At 53.6% G+C, this 14885-nt stretch overlaps 1 long non-coding RNA gene across 2 annotated transcripts in view; it reads right to left on the minus strand.

The window, feature by feature from the left end:
• The window catches only part of LOC140900735 (uncharacterized), a 37184-nt gene that overhangs the window by 2648 nt on the left and 19651 nt on the right, over positions 1-14885 (minus strand). The gene's annotated exons all lie outside the window — the stretch shown is intronic.

Here is a 14885-nt window from a genome sequence, read left to right on the forward strand (position 1 = left end):
ATGGGGCACCTTTTCACACGCAGCCTGGGGGCTGTTTCACAATAGCAGCCACAACAAAAGGCAGGCAGAAGAACTCTGTGTTCCAGCACAGAGTTACTAGGTGCTGCGGAGTTTCGGGATGAGTTTATTAATATGATCACAGCTGGGAGCTAGTGGAGAACTCGGTGGCCTGACTGGGCTGATCTCCTTTGAGGCATTTGGGATTGTTGTTTTGTGTGATGTGCTAGAGGGTTATGTTTAAATGCTACATAATTTATGGCAAGCATGGGGGGAGGGGAGAGGGTGTGTGGAAGAGAAGCAGGGAGGTGCAACTGACAATGGTTTATCTGTTGAGAAGTAGCAGGCATGGGGTAGGGGAGAGGTGTAAGTTAGTTGTTTCCTACTGCAGGACTGAGGCAGGGCTGGAATTGGGTCAGGTCAGTGACCCTACACTTCTCTTTCGATGCTGCTGTTGTATTCTCCCAAATCTTAGCTTCCGTTGGAAAAACAAAGTAAGTCTCTAGCACAAATGGTTGTGAAAAAATATGAAACAAATGTAAACTGAGCCTGCCTGAGTTTGCAGAGAGCCTGAAACAACTGCTCTGAGAAGTATGGAGGCGAATGGCCCCATGCATTCCAATGGGGCGTTTACTCAGATGCTGCTGTCCAACATGTGTAGAGGGATAGGCATCAGGCACTGGGAATAACATTGCATTTTGGTGCCACAGGTGGGTGGGTTTTTGGGAGAGGTATTATCACTTTCTTTCCTCCACAATCTGACTGGTGGGTGGAGGAGTGGGGCAGAGGGAATGTCTACACTGCAATCCCAGGCGACAATTGCAGCTTGTGTAGACATACCCACGATAGCTTTAATCTAGCTAGCTCGGGTCCAGGAGCAGCGAAGCTCCGGCAGCACCGGCTTCAGTGCAGATTGTACAAGCCTGCCATGGCTTAGCCGTTCCGGTACCCAGCCAGCTCAGTTAAAGCTAGCTCTGGTATGTCTACATGAGCTGCAGTTACCCCGTGATAGCGGTGTAGATGGCGGTGTAGTTACCCAATGACAGCTCGCAGGGGAGACAATCGCCCAAACCACCCAAATCACCAGGGTTCACCCTGGTACCACAGCTCCTAACTCAGAAAAAACCAGTCAATGCCCGGCGGGGCCGGCAGGAAATGCCACGAGCAGTTCACCTGTGGCATGTCTGTGTTGGGCTCCCATTACTTGTGCCTCATGAGCTGACACCAGTGCATCCATGGGAACAGCTGCAATCAGGGGAAGGAGGGGCAGCTGGACTGCACTGAGCTATGGCTATTTTCGGCACCGCAGGGCCCACAGGGGCAGACAGTGAGTTAAAGCAGACCTGAGGCTGCTCTAATTTACACCAGACATCAGAAAGGTCCCTAGAACCCAGAGAGGTGGCTAAAAGCCTCTCCCACTTCCTGCCTTCCCCCACAGTAACTGAGTCATTAAGAAACAGCCCCTCCTATGTTTATCCACAGGACAGGGACAGTCTGGGCAGGAGCAGAGAGAGCAGCCCCCATAATGCCCCATTTCCACCAATCGAGATAGCCTGATATCAGTGGAGGGAAGGAGCCCTAAAGTGGCTGTGGTATCCCCTTACGCACCGCACCCCTTACACCATGACATGGGAGGGAACAACTCAATAAGGGAGTCCTTGCCAGGTACGGAGTTGGTGTAGCCAGCTCTGCACAGCATCCTCCCCTCCTCAGAGCAGGGGGCAGGTCGAGGGAGGAAGGAGTGTGTGGCTGGGGTGTTCTTTCACCCCACCTTTTCCCTGCTATTGGGCACAGCCTCAAGCTGCTCTACGCTATGTTATGGGCCAAATTGGCTTCTGGCGCAATCCTGGGGGTTTGTGCCTTTAAGGGCTCAGTGTCCTGCCCAGATTCTCTGTCTGGGAAGCTCAGCACTTAACGGCACAGAGCCCCATACTAAACCCAGCAAGAGCTGGCACAGGGGAGGCCCAGAGGTGGAGTAGGACTGTCTTTGCCCTCCCTGGGCACCTTGGTGCCTGCACTCAGCCAGGGAGTAACGCAGAGAAGAATATGAGCCAGAGAGGAAAAGGCAGAGGTGGGGAAAGAAAGAAAGAAAGAAAGAAAGAAAGAAAGAAAGAAAGAAAGAAAGAAAGAAAGAAAGAAAGAAAGAAAGAAAGATGGTGAGAGGCAGACATAAGGTTTTGTGAGTGGAGGACAGAGAAAGGCAGAGAGCAGAGGAAAGAGGAGGAGAGCAGGTTTGAGAGAAAGGGAAGGAGATATAGAAAGGCTGGAGCCAGACTGAATGCTGGGAAAGAGAGAGTGAGTTAGCAGAGGGAGAGAGAGGTGGGATTTCCCTTTCCTCTCCCCGGCATATTTTCAGTTTTCTCCCGCACCCTGTTCTACTCTCCACCTGCTTCCTTCCTTCCTTCGGAAGCCTGTTTTGTTCTCTGTAAGAAATCGTGTTTCCACGGCCACATGCAGCCCCCCTCCCACCCGGCGCACACTGGCTTCCTCCAGCCCTTCTGGACTGCAGCTGGCCAGAGGGAGGATTCTAAAAAAGGAAAGTCTCCCAAGAGAAACCCAGCCCAGAGGCAGCGGGAAAAGCCCCAAGTATCTAGGAAAGCCATTCCCAAGCAGAAATGCAACGAGGCCCTGGAATCCAGCAGCTTGGAGGTCGGGCAACTAAGATTAGATAGGTGGGAGCTGCCCAGACCGTCTAGTCATGTAGCTGTCCCTCTATCTCCAGGGGTGCCACACCACCCTGCCTTTCACCTATCTAGTCGCCTGGGCAGTGGGGTCCATGGGCTAAAATACTGGATCAGAACTCCAGACACCTGGATTCTATTTCCAACTCTGCCTCTGACCTGCTGGGTGACCTTGGGCAAGTCACTTTCTCTGTGCCTCACTTCCTCCCCTGCCCCCATCCTTTATCGATAGCTGTAAGCTCTTTGGGGCAGGGCCTGTCTCTCACTCTTGTCTGGGTAGTGCCCAGCACAAGGGAGCCCTGCTCTCAGCTGGGGCCTCTGGACATGACCGTAATATAAATACCACTAATCATATCTATCACCGGATTATACAGGGAGAGGGTGATCTTACTAACGGAGCACAGGCCTGGGAGTCAGGACTCCGGTGTTGTCCTCCCTGTTCAGGGAAGGGAGTAGGTCAGAGCAGGGAGGCTAGGAGACGGCGTTCCTTGGTTCTGTCCCCAGTGGGAGGAGTGTGGGTCTAGTAGTTAGAGCAGACTGGAATGGAAGGTGGGTTAGTTGTGAGCCAGAACTCCTGGGTTCTATCCCCAACTCTGGGAGAGGAGAGGGGTCTAGTGGTTAGAATGGGGGTGGGGGGGAGGCTGGTTGTCAGGACTCCTGTGTTTTATTCCTAGCTCTGCCATGGAGTGAGTAAGCTTGGGGAAGTCACCCCACCTGCCCACAACCCATGCCTCAGTTTCCCCCTCTCAAAGAGGCAGACACAGGGGATGAGGAGCACCACAGAAGGGCTGAGTGTTATGAAAGGAAATAGCAGGATTCCTGGCTGCCTGATGAGCAGGGCTGCATGTGGCTAGCCGTGCAATGGTCAGATGTCCACAGACGGACCGAGAGCCCTCCCCCCTTACAGGACAGAGCAATGGGAGGAGGATTGGGGTAACGGGATGCCCAGAAGCATGAGAGCTGGATTGCAGCCTAACCCTGACCACATCTGAAGGCAGAGGCCAGCCTCGTTCCCTGCCCCCAGGCCCCAGCTTCCTGGAAGTAGTGCGCTCCTTGCGAGCAGGGGGCTGGGCTGGGCCAAGACGCAGGATACCCTCAGCCTGGGAGCCTGTTTGTTTTGTTCCTCGTGGGTGTGGGGAACCTCACTCCGTTCGGATCACCGTTGCCAGGAGACGCCGTGTTTGTTAATACTCTGAAGGGCTGGCGTGTGGGGGGTGAGTCACGGCAGCATGACTCACCCGGACCAGAACCATCTCGGGCTGGCCGGCAGCCAGACAGCAGCCCTGCAAGACACCGTTCCAGCTCATGCAGCATCCCCTTTTCCCCAGGCGCAAGGCACACATGACTTGCTGCTTTCCCGGGTAGCGCGGGGACCATTTCATTATGGGAGCTCATCTAGGAACAACCTGGGTCCCAAATCTGGTAACACCTGACAACCTGGATCCTGAATTTGATTGTCACCCAACTAAAAAAAAAAAAGAACATGAATTGGTCCATTGGTAACACCATGGCTGCTACAATACATCCCAGGGGACCCTGAACGACCACAAAGGGTCAGGGCTTGCTTCCTACCTCCAGTGAATCCACACAAGGTTCTTATCTGTACCAATAGCAGGCATGGATCTGATTCATTCTGCACAGACAAATCTCTTCCGGATCTCGCTTCATGGAAGGCCCAGTGGTTCCCCCAGGGACGGATCGAATCCCTTGTGCATTCAGCATGTCTAAGCACTGCTGCGGATTTGCCCTGATCTGCTATTGTCTGAACATCTGTCTCCTGTGCTGGCCTGGCCATTGGTAGGTGTGACGAGCTGCCAGTATACTGGCCTCAGCCAGGCTCACGGAGCTGGATGGACCTCTCTGGGCAGCCTGTGAGTGAGAGCATGATCTGCCCCAGGGGAGCAGCTGTTTGTGTATCTAATCCTTGTCCACAGAGCTAAGTAAACTCCCCAGAGGCCGGGCTCTTGCAGGATTGGGATGCCAAGGCCTTGCTTGCATCAGGGGCATCAGCCAGCTCTGCTGCTGAAAGCCTCCCCCCAGACCCCCCTCTGTGCAAACAGGCAAAGCTGCTATTTGCACCCATGCTGCCAAGCTCTGCTTGAAAGCAGGCTAAGCTGTGCCAATGCAAATTGTGCAAACAGCAGCGTTACCCATGTTGGAGCTCGCACGATGCCTACCTACTTGCCTACCTACTTGGCTCCCAGCTGCGGCTTGCTCTGGCCCCCTGGCCCCAAGCTTTGCCTGGCCATTGGCAATCCCTAAGGCAATGATTGTGGGCCAGTCCCATACAGCTCATATGGGAATCATCTCTCCAAGGCACTGTGTGTGTCTAGCTCTCATCCACAAAGCCCACCCAAGTTAATGAAGAGACTCTCACCGAGTTCAATGGGCTTTCGCCCCACTCTGCAGCTGCTCTAGTTACGATAGAGATTCACGGTCTAATTTTTGTAAGTGCTCTAAAATCCACACACTGACTTGGATCATCTTGAAAACGGCTGAGCCTCATGGAGGTCTGGGGCAGGGCTAGGGAGCCAGATTTGGGGTCATTTGAGCAAGGGGTTTCCAAGAGAAAGCCCCCTCCCAAAGCTGTGTGATATGAAAATGTTCGGATTCATCCAAGGGGGTTCTTTCCCATCTCGACACACACCTGGAGTTCAAACCATGGCATTTAACTAATTGCGACTCAAACTATTTAATGCTGCACTGAGTTTCAGGACACACCTTGTGTTTGAAGCCCGGGGTGTGTGTGGAACTTACTACCAGCAGCGTGATCTATATATAACACTGCAGAGCCCTCCCGACACGTGAGAGATGCAGACAGAAGCCGACATGCTTAGGCCTGGTGGGGAGGACCCAACTAGCACAAAGGGGCACCTGCTTTGCAAGCACGTTCAGCTTGGCAAAGCCCCACCCCCAGACGGCCACGCCCTAGTCAGCTTTGCAGAGAGAATGCACCTCTAATCCTAGGACGCTGTCTCCCGCCCCAATTCAGTTGAAGGAAATGTAAAAAATTGCTCCATCGGAGCGGAGTGATCCCATGCGATCCCTGAGATCCAATCCAGTATGGTTGTCTCTCTGCTGTAGCAGATCAGGCTAATGGGCCTATCTCACCCGGTATTCCCACCTCCCTGCAGCACCAGATCAGACCAATGCTCCGTCTAATCCAGTATCTCTGTGTCACGGAGTGTGGGGGAGTCCGGGCCCTACAACCCTCTTCCTGGGATTCACCGTGACTCTCAGCTAGCCAGTAAAATGGAAGGTTTATTGGACAACAGGAAAACAGTCTAAAACAGAGCTTATGGGTACAACCAGGACCCCTCAGTCAAGTCCTTCTGGCGGGTAGGGAGCTTAGACCCCAGCCTTGGGGTTCCCTGCCTTCGACCACCCAGCCCAAAACTGAAACCAACCCCCCCTCCCTCCTCCTCTTCCCCCCCCCAGCTCTTCCTCCAGCCTTTGTCCAGTTTCCCAGGCCAAGGTGTCACCTGGGTCCAACACCCCCCCACCCCCAGCTCAAGTTACAGGCTCAGGTCTCCTCACTCCAGTGGAGTCTCCCCCTGCTCTCCCATCCCCCATGCAGACAGGTCCAGCAGAACTAGACGACATTCCCCGGTCAATCCACCCCGCGCCCTGCCCTACTGCGTCACACTCTGCTTCCTAATCTACTGGATCATCCAAGGGGCCCATCCAGCCTAGTATCTGCTTCGCCGTTGTGTGGTATCTAACTACTAGGTCCAGCCAATCTGCTCTCATGCTGATCCAGATGACACCCTGCTCCCAGTGCTAAATGCCTCCAAGAGAGCCATAACCCCCATGCCCCATAATGTCCCTTATTTTCCACAACAGTGGGGAGTGAGGAGTCACTCAGCTAAACTGTGGGGTCCCATTGCTTCTCTCCTATAAAATATCCTCTGGGCCCCAGGGGTGGGAGTAGGGTTCAAGATGCAGCCTAGGGAAGTTGGAACCTACCCAGGCTTCCCCAAACGCTCCCTCCTCCCCCAGGTGATATGGGATAGCACATTACTTGGGGCAGGGGCAAACTGGGCACTGGGCTTTAAGACAGAAGTTGGGCTGAGAAGATGGAGAGCAAGAAGCATCCGGAGGAGGCAGCTGATTAACCCGTGGGAGAGAAAGTGAGCGGCACCAGTGACTCATCATCCGGGATGGCCTGGGGCAGAGGCTTGTTTCTGCTAGGCCATGGGGGGCTGTGGTTCCAGGAGGGCAATGCCCCTGCAGTCCTGGAATTGCCCTGCGACCCCAGGAAGCCTGAAGGGGTTAAATCCCCTCTCAGAGTGTATGTACTGGCAAGAGCACCTGCTCCCGATGCTGCTGGCACCAAACCTCCCCCCCCAGCGTGGGAGGGCAGGGGGGAAGGGAGGTCCGACTGGCGGTGAGTCAGGCCCCAACAATGTGCCAGTGAGTCACCGGCTGGGTGGGGTCCCCGGCGACAGGATTCCCACTTCAGTTACACAAAGGCGCTTTGATACTCAGAATCTTCCATATGCAGCCTTGCCTGCTCTCCCTTGGCAGAGAGTCCTGTAATTCCCCTCCCCACCCGTCACACCTGTGCCAGGCCTCCTGGGTCCCCACCATCAGAAAAGGGGCCAGTGTCCCCATGCCCCTGCCTAGAGAAATGGTCTACACCCCTCAGAGTAAGTGCCGGGTGGGGGCTTAGTAGGGGGCGTTCTCTATCAGTCAGTGCTGAGCCCAATACCCCAGTGCTGCAGGGTACAGGGTGGGTGGCTCAATAGGGGGTTCTCTCCCCTTGTAGTCAGTCCAGACCCCAATGCACAAGGATGACCCTAGGGGGCGCTGTGCTGCAGGGAGCAGGGTGGGAGCTCAGCAGGGGGCGCTCTCCCCATGGAATCAGTCCTGAACCTAATGCCCCAGGCCTGGCCATTTGTGACTATTGGTACTTTTGGCAAGAATTGTGTGATAGCCCCATTGTCCTCCAAATGCAGACTCTTATTCCCTTCTCAATTCCCCCTGCAGCTGCAATGTGATTGCAGGACTGTTCTTTGCTTCCTATCCTAAAGTGATGGGCAGTGTCACTGTGTTAAGCAGCTGCCATGTTTCACCCCAGAGGGGGCTGCATTTCAGTACTGGGCAAGTGATCCCCATGCAGTGTTGCTGTGTGACTGTTAATCAGCTGCCATGCCCCGCTCCAGAGGGGACTGCATTTCATTGCTGGGTGAACCGATCCACAGCCCTCCTTGGAACTCATGTTGGGATCGTTCGACAGGCCCTGTGGGAATGTTCGATGCCATGGAGGGGTCTCTCCATGGGGTGAGAGAGGAATCCACTCTCCTGGCGAGTATCCTGCACCACGTGTCCCAAGCACATCTTACCCACAACAATCTTGCGCCCCTGCCTGGTGCCAAGCAGCTTTCCCATTCAGCTCTGCACCACACCAGGCTCCCTCGGCATCCCTCGCTCCACACTCACTGACTCAACCGCCCCTCTGCTCCCGGGAGAAGGCGGGGGGGGGGGGCATCGGCAGCCTTTTGCCGCCTGCTGCCTTCTTGGCGCCTGGCATTAACTGCCTAATTAAGTTCATTGGGCTGGGAATGGGCCCAGCCTTAGCTATAAGGGATGGGCAGGGAGGCCTAGCGGGCACCTCCCTTTGAAGGCTGAGTCAGAGGGGTGGGACCGGTGTTAGATGACCCCACCCCAAGCAGGTAGCTCTGGGCACTCAATCAGGTTTCCATGGCGCCCTGGATCCAGATCGAGGATGTGGAGTTGGAGGGCAGGGGTGACTGGAGGTAAAGAGGGGACTCGACGGGTAGGGAAGAAGGGAAGGGGGTGCTTAGGAAGGGGTTGGGGTCTGAATAGGGAAACGGGGGAGGATTGGGATGGGGAGTTCTAACAGGGAATGGCAGAGTGGTCGAGGGGACAGAGTAGAGGGTGGGTTTGGAAGTAAAGTGGGGAGAGTAGGAAGGAGAACGGGGGACATTGCAAGGGGCAGGAGTTAAGAGGGAGCAGGGCAGAGTAGGATGAGGGGGACTGAGGAGACTGGGGGGCTGAGGATGCATGAAGGGGAACCAGGGACGGGGTACAGGACAGAGCAGCCCATGCCTGTCCACGGGCTGGCGTTCCCTGCCTGGAGAAGGTGACGGGATAGGGAGCGCCCCAGGTGCCCCTCCTTGCTGCACACAACAGTGCTGTTTCCGGTGGAAAAAGTCCGGCCACTTGTTATTGTTGCCCTGGGCTTTTCCTGATGCACAAACACCTCGCCAGTGAGTACAGGACAGCCTGGGGGCGGAGGGGCACAGCCCCCCAGGGACCCCGTGGCTGCCTGCATTGTGCCCTTATCCGGCTCAGTCAGCACTGTGTGTGTATGGGGGGGTCTGTCCATTTCACGCCCCAAGAGGCCCAGCAAAGGCTGGGAAAAGCCATTGGCTCTGGGGACGAACTCTGGCCTGTATGACTTGGATCAGCCCAGCGGTCTCTGGGACATCTCCTGGGTGAGGAGGACTGGGTGGGGGAGACGGCAGAGCCCATTTCCCGTGTGTCTCTTCGGCACAGCCACTGCCCAGTCTGCTTGGACTCAGAGGCGCTGCAGGTTAGACCAAGAGCTCTTTAAATGCCATGGCCACAGGGTGTGAACCGCGGATCTCCTGGAGCCTCTGCAGCGGAAACTAAAGGAGTAATGGCTAGAGGGAGCAACTCTCATATGGATCAGCCGGTAAAGGAGGCCAAAGACCCACGCTCACCCAGTGCGCCCTGCATGGGCAGCCACCCAGCTCTCACTAAGTCCAGGGCCAACATGCACTGGGCTGAGACGTGGCCTGGACACCAGCACTCGGACTCTTGGCCTTGTTCTCACTTATTCCCTTCTCACATGTGGGTCAGCAGGGATCTGGGAGGGGGACAGTTTAAGCTTCTGTCACACTCCCCATAATCTAGACCCACGCCTGTTCCCCAGTGTAACTCAAAGCTGTCTCAGGGCTGCTCTAACACACACGGTGCCCTGTCTCCCCGGGCCCCAGGTGGCAGGGAGCAGCCTGAGTGTAGCACACTCTGGTCATACCCAGATCTGCTCCTTACATGGGGAGCAGGCTGGGGACCAAGTCTTCATACATGAGTCCCCTATGCAGGGTGGGATACTCAGAGGGCTATTTCCACCCCCTTTGCCCTATCAGAGTGCCCTGACTGGGTGGATCCCTAGTGAGCCAATGTGCTTGGGGAGGAGATAATGGGGAGATGGTCAGTGACCCCCTCAGCAGCATGTCGGGGCACCGGTCAAAGGGGCAGAGAACCACCTTGTGAATCATCTGCATGGCTTCCCACAGTGCCTGGGTGTTCCCAGCTGAGCACTGGCCTGGCCTGACCTTGCTGAGCCAGCGAGAAATGACAGCATGGCAGCTCCAGGTGTGGTAAGTGCTGGCAGGGCCAGGAGGGCTCGGACGCTGTCTGAGCTCATTCACAAAGCTCCTCCCCTCTCCTCCCCACACAGCTCAGGTTTGGATCGGGCGAAAGGTAACTCTGGAGAGCGAGGGCTGGAGAGTGGCTGGCTTCAGTGGAGCTGCTCCAGTTTACACCAGTTGGGGATCTGGCCCCTTTGACTCCAGTGGAGGGACGCCCATTTACACCAGCCAGTGTTCTGGCCCTGAGGGTTTGTGTGTTGTCTCAGAACAAACACAGCCAGAGGAAGAGCAGAGCGAGCTTCCCCTGCCACCCAGCCCTGCGCCCACGTGCCTCAGCCCTGCACTGCAGGGACCCTCTGTAGGGATGAGCAGGGGGGCTCAGTGTGCTCAGTTCCCTGCCTCTCCGCTGAGACTGCCTAGGAGGGTGGGGAGTTGGCGGCCAATGTGCAGGCAGCGTCTGTGACCTGGATGCCCATCCCAATAGAAACAGACTGAGACCTGACAAACTCATCTCGTGCCCAGGCCCCCAAATGCCCGTCGGACAGGAATGGCTTTATGTCACCACCCATCTGAGACGGCACCATGGTGGCGCAATGGCCTGTGTGTCTTTATGTCCCCTTCTGGCCCACGCTCCCCCCTCCCCAAATGCCTGAGTTATAAAACTCTCCTGAGGCCCGGGCCTTTTATCTATCCCTCTTTGTAACCCTCTTTCCTACTGAGAATAAAGCTAGAAGCTGGGGGGCGGGGAGGGAGGAAGGAAACGACATCCTCCCCTTTGTTAGAAATCAAACAAGAATCCCTCCTGACTGCAGCTCTTGTAAAAATGCCACGGGGCCATAAAGCTGAGGCTTGGAGGGAGCTGGGGTGAGGTCTTGAGGTCTAGCTGCCTGGGGGGGGCCATGGGGAAAGCCTGGCAGAGGGAGGAAACGGGGGGGTTAATGTGATATGCCTCCCCACCCCGTAGGAGCGCTCAGAAAGGCAGTCCAGTTCTCTCTCATGGTGTTACCAGAACTCCAGCCAGGCTTCAGGGCCCAGCATCTCCTCTGGTGTCAATCAGAAGTATCCCTATTACGGTCAGCAGAGTCACTTTGGTGTAAGACTGCTGCAAGTGAGAGGAGGCTCTGGCCCAGGCTGGTTTCCAGTTGGCCTGATTCTCATCACTCACGCCAGTGTCCTTCCATTCACTTCTAAGTGGATGCTTTACAAGAGGGTGCATGAGCTGGGAGTCGGGCCCAGTGGAGTCACTCTGCATCTAGACTAGGCAAAAGGTGGAGTGCGGGGAGTAGTGGGTTTCTTCCTAGCTCCGCCTACAAAATAAGCTCCACCCACATGAGATACCACTTCCAGGACATTGTGTAGACTTATGTTCAAAATGTGATAATAGTCCACTGAGCTTGACTTCTCTTTGGGAGGGGGGCCTCGCTCATCATATCTATCGATCTGTCTGACCTCAGTGGGAGTTTTGGATATGCAGGGATTTGCAGGCTCAGGCCTTAACTTGATTTCTCACCCACCCCAGCCATTCAAAACGTTGGAAAAGAACACGCCCTGCTCCTGTTCTGTCTGTTTGTTCCCAGGGCTCAGGGCTGCTAGGAAAGACAGTTACGCAGCTGGAAACTTATTCTGCAAGAGCTTCGGCACCACAGACCTCCCACTTCCATGGGGCTCAAGTCACGCGGGCCAAAGTGAGTTCAGGATCAGGCCCAAACCACACCCCGTTTTTGAAGACTGGAGTTAGATCCCAGAAGACTGGCGGCTATCTCTAATGTGCAAAGTGAGGACTCCAGGTGCCCAACAAGAGAAGGTTAAGGGGTGACATGGTATCAGTCAATAAGTACCTACATGGGGAACTAAACTTTGATAATGGGCTCTTCAGTCTAGCAGGAAAATGTTTAACAAGATCCAAAGGCTGGAAGTTGAAACTAGACAAATTCAGACTATAAATAGGTGCAAATTTTAAACAGTGAGGCTAATAAACCACTGGAACAAATTTGTGTGGATTCTCCAACTCTGGCCATTTTAATCCAGACTGGATATTTTTCTAAAAGAACTGCTCCAGTTCAATCAGGAATTAAATCAGGGAAGAGCTACGGTCTGTGTTACACAAGACTAGATGATCACAATGGTCCCTTCTGACCTTAGAAGCTATGAAGAAATGACTCAGTAACCTTGGTGAGAACTGTTATACAAAGGCCTGCTGCAAAATGAACTTCAAAGGAAATACACTGGAAAGAAAAAGCTAGGCGAAATGGTGCCGAGGAAAGGAATAGAAGCGGAAAGCAGGTGTTAAACACTCAAGGAATGTTTCCAGTGAAAGTGCCCAGACACTTCAAGCAAACACACTTTCCCACCCCCTTATTCTGCAGAGAAGAGGTGGAGATGTTTTTCTAAGGCATACATGGGTATTTTTGTTTCAGGAAATTCATTCTCCTAATCTCCCAATCGCCCCCCCCCTTTTTATATTTTTCAGGGTTCTTTTTCAAAACATTGATTCTCCATCCTTTTATTATGGCATCTGAATGGGGGACGCTGGTTTGATTTGGGAATATTGCTATAGGAAAGGAAGAGAAATTATTATCAGTGCAGCCCTTCTGATATCTCAGAGTTTCATGCACCTTTGCAGCCATCCCATTGATTGGTTTGCTTGTGTGTTATGCCCCTTTCTCCTAAGGGCATGTCTATGCAATTTAAGCTATGCGTGAGCTAGTTTACCCAAGCTAGCTTGAATCCAGCTAGTGTGGTTCACAATAGCAGTGAAGAGAGTCCACCGCAGGCTTCAGCATGGGTAGTAAAGCGTGGCACAGATCTTGGTACAGACTCAGCTAGCTAGTCTGCTCTGAAGCCTGCACAGTGCTGTCTTCCCTGTTATCCCTGCTATTGCACCAGCTGTAACAATAGCAATTAGACTGTACGCTCTTTGAGGCAGGGACTGTCTGCTACTCAGTGTTTGTACAGCATCTATCACAGCCCGATCTTCATTGGCCCCAAGCCACTACCATAATAAACATGATGAATAATAATTTTCTTAAAGCCCAAGCTTCTGGAGTCAGGTGATTACATGAGATCCTCGTCTTTCAGATAGATAAATAAAGGTTCTAGCCCCTATGGTTGCAGAGAAAAGCTTGAGAACATGAGCCCTACAGGCTCAGAAATCAGAAAGCAAAGAAAAAAGACCTGAATTTTATTATTCTAAACAAATCTCGTGATTTTTAAGCCAATCGCTTTTTTGAACCCAGATTTTGGCAACACCGGCATGCACGCTCGCTCTTTCTCTGACACACACTCCCTCATACCCACTGCACATACTCCATCCCTAAACACACAGGCCAATATTTTCTCCAAAATCCATATTTAGGCACCTCAATATGAGTTTGATCTTGCACTGTGCTGAGGATTCTCCAAAGCATTTAAGCACCTGTTTAACTTCAAGCACATGAGTGGTGTCTTAGCTGTTGAGAAGACAGCTCATGTACTGGGCTGCTTTGCTAAGTAGGGGCCAGAGGGCTCAGCACCCTGCAGAACTGAGCCCCACGTGAGCTGATTCTGAAAGGTGCTGAGCTGTGACAGCTCCCTTTGAAGTGAGTGACAGCCCAGGGTGCTCAGCGCCCGTGACATCCAGGGTACTTCCTCAGGTGCCTTGGGATGGATTCATTATAGGTACCTCAGCTTGAAAGTTTTGACACAATTGTACATCCATGCAATGAAAGGCACACTCAGCCAGTGCGTTATAGACACCGACACACAATCACACATACAGACAACCATGCTGTCACAAGAACACACACATAACTGCACTCTCTCTCTTAATCTTTCCCCCTCCCACACACACATAAGAACATAAGAATGGCCACACTGGGTCAGACCCAATGGCCCACCTAGCCCAGTGTCCTATCTTCCCACAGTGGCCAGATGCTTCAGAGGGAATGAATAAACCAGGGCAATTTATCTAATGATTCATCCCCTGTTGTCCAGTCCCAGCATATGGCAGTCAGAGGTTTAAGGACACCCAGAGCATGGGGTTGTGTCCCTGACCAGCTTGGCTAATAGCCATTGATGGACCATTGATTGGTGTGTGTGTGCGTGTGTGTGATGGACCATTGATGGGGGGGGTGAGAGAGAGAGAGAGAGAAATATGCTCCCCCTATGCTTTTAAAAAGTCACTTTTTTAAAAAGTGAATTTATTAGCTTGTCTTTTTCCTACCAGAAGGAAGGGGGAGTTGGAGGTTACAGTAGAGGGCTCTGGGGGTTACAGGAGGGCAGATGGAGGCTATAGAAAGGTTAGTTGGGGGGTTCTAGGAGAGGGATCTGGAGGGTTATAGGAAAGGGAGATGGGAGTTACAGGAGGGGGAGATGGGACTATATATAACCCCGACGTCTGCATCCATTTTGAGAACCATGTGGACTTTCCATTGTCGGTAGCTGGGGAGGCTGGCAGCCTGCAGTGGAAATCAGAACGGTTGGCTAGCGAGAGCTGTTGCCTCTCAAAGGTGTCCATTGTGTGTCACTTCGGAGGGGTAGGAAAGAAATGGTGCTTTGAAGAAAAAAAATAAACGGGAGTGAGCGCTAATTAGTTTCTCAGCTGGCAGAGTTCGGACCGAGACTTCCCAAGGAAGCCGTGGTTAAGCGGCACCCAGAGCGAATCCCTGGGCTTTCCAGTCTGGTATAGAGGATTCCTTGGGAAGCCAGTGGTGTCCCCCTCCACAAGGGCCTGATCCTGAAATGCCTCAAAGTCCATGAGGGTCGAGGGCATTGAGTCCCTATCAGGATCAGGCCCCATATTTGGCAAAGTTTATTCTCATAGGGCTTTTGCAGGGGCATGACTTCAATGGGAGTTAGCTGCCTA

This window comes from Lepidochelys kempii, chromosome 20, assembly GCF_965140265.1.
Source record: "Lepidochelys kempii isolate rLepKem1 chromosome 20, rLepKem1.hap2, whole genome shotgun sequence".
Taxonomy (NCBI): Eukaryota; Metazoa; Chordata; order Testudines; family Cheloniidae; genus Lepidochelys; species Lepidochelys kempii.